Below are 4203 nucleotides of genomic sequence, written 5' to 3'. Positions count from 1 at the left end.
GGTACCAACATACACAAGTCCCGTGAAAACTCAGGCAGACAAAAACCCAGCATAGAACTGGGAAAATGATCAGCAGACCCCAATCTTATCTGAAGAAATATTGGCAACTGATTGATACTAGATGAAGAAGAGCTGATCTTCTTAAAACAAGGGACTCTAGATAGGCTGACTAGACCTCAGTGGATGGACTTGCAGTGGGGATTGTTTGGGGACGCTGATTTGACACAGTGGGCCCTAACAGGAATGACAGAGTACGTGGGTTCCAGTGGGGGGAGCTATGGGAGGGTGCCGAAGGGGACAGGGGTATAAAGGTGATTAAGATTGTTTGAGATGTTCTCTATGAAATACACAAAAATTCAATAAAAACAAATTTAAAAAATTAAAATTAAACAAATCATTTAATAAAAACAAACAACAAACAAAAACAAACAAACAAAAAATCCCAGCAGAAAGCATGTCAACAAAAAGACCAGGCAGGAAAACTGGTCCCAAGGTTGGAGGACAAGGTCAAAGTAATAATACATACAGACATAAATAAAGAAAAATATTAGTGAGCATAACCAAAACTTCCAAGAATTATTGGATGCATTCTAGAGGCCAATCATAATAATCCAAGAGATCTAAGAAGGAGCTGAGAAAATTCCAATGGCCTATGCAACAAAATAATATCACAAAATCCCCCAAATCTAGAGAAAGATGTCAAAACACAGGAGGCAGAAACAGACAAGACTAGATAAGCACATCTCCACTGCATATCACAGGAATGGTGTCAAAAATACAAAGCAAACCAACAATGCCAAAAGCTACAAATCAACATATAGACTTATCAGAATATCCAATCTTTTGTCAGCAACCCTAAAAGCCAGGAAACATGAGATGTTATATTTCAAGCCATTAAAATAAATAATTGTCAACCAACTGCCATACTCAGGATAATTATCTGTTAAAATTGATGAATAAAAACATTTCAATACAAGCACAAGTTAAGGGAAGTCATGACAACCAAGCCAGCACTGAAGACAATTCTTAAAGGAACGGTATGTGCAAAGGAAAAATAAGATAGCTTCACATGTGAAGTAAAGGACAAAGTACACTTCACGACATTAACAAATGAGCAGAGGAGAACAGGGAAGAAATCAATCATGTCTGACAAAACAAATCAGGAAATATCCAACACTACCAGGATGGGAAGTAAAGAGCTACCAATAAGTCAACCACAAACAACAAAGTCATAAACAATGTGATTTCTTACTATGTGCAAAATATGTATCCTTATACATAAACAAATCCTTTTCAATTATAGCCTTGCGTGCGGATGGCTATGACTCAACAATTTAAAGTGACACAGACTAACTGACTAGACTGAAAAATAAGACACAACTTTTTTCTCTAAGAAATCTGCATAATGAGGAAAAACATCCAAAAACTGAGAGTTAAGGGTTGGAAATGAGACCACAAAGCAAATGGATGATGTAATCAAGCTGGTAAAGCAACTCGCATATATGATAAAGGACACAGATGCAAAACTTGTCCCAAGAGATGAATGCAGACACTGCATATTAATACAGGGAACAAATCAAGAGGATATAATTTATTAATGCTCTGAATCTTGGGTTTTCCAGTTTCATAAAACAGACACTGAAAGGCATAAAGTACCCCATAGTTCCCAACACAGCAATAATGGAAGACTTTTTCTAGGTAGCTCTTTTAAACTAAAAACCAGCAAAGAAACTTCAAAGCTAAATTGCACTATAGAAGAACTAAATTTAACAGATACCTGCAGAAAATTCTGCTCAAAATATAGGGGATACACATTCTCACTGGCACATGGAAATGTTTCTAAATTTGACCATGTATTAGACCACAAGGCAAGCCTTAACAAATACCAAACAAATGTAACAATTCCCTGCGTCTTATCAGATCATACTGAATAAAACCGAAAATAACTAGAAAGACTAAACTCAGAGAATACGCAAATAATTTTAGTCTGAACAATAAACATTTGAGCAACCAGTGGGTCATAGAAAAAATTTAAGAATTTATAAAATCATCAAAATGAAGTCATAAGTTACATAAGTCAAGGAAATTCTAAGAGGACAGTAAATAGATGTGAAGTGTTCACATTTTAAAAAATTAAAGAAGGGGCTGGAGAGATGTGTCAGCGGTTAGAGCACTAGCTGCTCTTGCAGAGGACCTGGGTTCAATTCCCAGCACCCACATGGCAGCTAAGAACCATCTGTAACTCCAGTTCCAGGGAAATCTGATGCCCTCTTCTGAGCTCTGTGGGCATTGCATGACATGGAAGCCCTTACATACATGCAGGCAATATACTCATTCACATAAAATAAAAATAATAAAAAATATTTAGTAAAATTTAAAAATCAGAGATAATTATGTAGTTTCTGTCCTTGAGTCCATTTATGTGGTGGATTGCTTTTATAATTTTTGTATGCTGAGCCACCTCTCATCTCTGGGATGAAGCTGACTTGATCATGGTGAATAATCTTTCACATTTTTTATTGAGCTTTTTAAATTTCATACACCATTTCCCACTCAAATCCAGGCCCCCTCCCCCATCCATTTCTCCCCCATTCTCCCACCAAACCCTGTGTACTCTTTCATACATGCTGAGTCCTGGTGTTTGTACCCAAATGTCCTTCAGTGTAAATGCATCCACAGGAGTCTAGTCAGTGAATAATATTTTTTATCTAATCTTGCATTCAGTTTGCAAATATTTTATTGAGACTATTTCCATCTACGTTAATCAGAGATAATGGTCTACACTTTTTTTTTGTCTTTGGAGCTTCGGTTTTCATATCAGGGTAATGCTAGCTCTGTGAAAAGAGTTTGGAAATGGTTCTTTACTATTTTACAGAATAATTTGAGGAGTACTGGTATTAATTCTTTAACTATCTGCTAGAATTCTCCTCTGTGTTCACCTTGTTCTGGGCTTAATTTATTTGGGAGATTTTAAATTTCTTTTTAGTTTTATTTGGGAGACTTTAATTCTGCTTCTATCTCGGTTGTTATGGGTGTATTAAAATAATTTACTTCATCTTGATTTAATTTTGTTTGGTCATATATATCTAGAAATTCACCCATTTTGATTTTTCAGTTTACATGTTAACAAATAAAAAAGCAAATATTAAGAATGAATATCTTTGAGACTAGAGTCACATCCTGACATGGTTACTTGTCCTGGTGTGCTAGAGTTCTTGAAGAAGATCTCCTGGTCTTGGTTCACTGGTGGGAGCTGTCAGAACCCCTATTGGTGCCAAGATCAGAAATATATCATTTAAAACAAAAAGAATGAATTATCTCTTTTGAAGTTGTTGACTGGAGTATGCCATAAGACCTCAGATAGTGTTTGCTAATGCCATTGCTCTTGGTTACCCACAAGAACTTGAGAATTCTTGAGACCGTATTGCTGAAGATGCTACACACAAGAATCACAGAACAAACTAGACATCAAGTTGATACTGATCTCTGATAGATGAAGAAGCTGATGGATGAATCGGGTTGATTGGGAGAAAACACTAGGACACAGATAAAATTCCTGCGGAATAGAGTTTATTAGCAAAGGAAACCTCCCACTGGACAGATTCCCTTCCAGCTAGTGAAAATGTCTGTCCTCAGGCCGTGAGCTGGGGTCTTTAAAAGGAGGGCTTTGGGGGTGCAGAAGGTGGGAGATCAAAGGGAAAGTCTGCTGTGCTGGCCAAAAGGTGCAGAAGTCTTCTCGTGACCTCCAAGACCAGGGTGCTTATCCACTCAGTTCCTGGTTCTCAGGGGCTTGCAGAACCCATGAGGCCTTGTTGGGGGGAGGGGTGGGCTGCTGTGGATCTAAACCCTAACATTCCAGCCTTTTTTGTTATAGGATAGAGGCACCATTGTTATCTTGCTACTTCCTGCTGGACAAGGTGGATGTGGGGGGGCTGGATTAGGGTTGGATCAGACAACAGGGGTTCTCTCTTTGTGCATCTAAACAGGGTCCTCGATGGTTGACAGATGCTCATATACATGTGGAGGGAAGGAAAGTAAAAACTGATTAAAATTAGTATGAGTTAGTTTTTGGATTTTGTCCTGAAAATATTTGTAGAGGCAAGGAGCAATGGTTAGCATCAAGGCAATAGTTTTCTTTTTTTTCTGCCAAGGCTGGACTTGAGAGTGATGGACTCAGGATTTGTTTTCAGGCATTTTGATAGC

The 4203-nt window shown here is 37.8% G+C and overlaps 1 non-coding gene across 1 annotated transcript; it reads left to right on the top strand.

The window, feature by feature from the left end:
• The first annotated feature begins 3160 nt into the window (after positions 1–3160).
• LOC115068833 lies at positions 3161–3292 on the top strand. Its single transcript, XR_003848180.1, has one exon. It is a non-coding gene; the product is annotated as a small nucleolar RNA SNORA3/SNORA45 family (small nucleolar RNA).
• The last annotated feature ends 911 nt before the right edge of the window (positions 3293–4203 follow it).

This window comes from Nannospalax galili, unplaced genomic scaffold (assembly GCF_000622305.1).
Source record: "Nannospalax galili isolate Female #2095 unplaced genomic scaffold, S.galili_v1.0 scaffold589, whole genome shotgun sequence".
Classification (NCBI taxonomy): domain Eukaryota; kingdom Metazoa; phylum Chordata; class Mammalia; order Rodentia; family Spalacidae; genus Nannospalax; species Nannospalax galili.
This window is presented reverse-complemented; position numbering and strand designations above follow the sequence as displayed.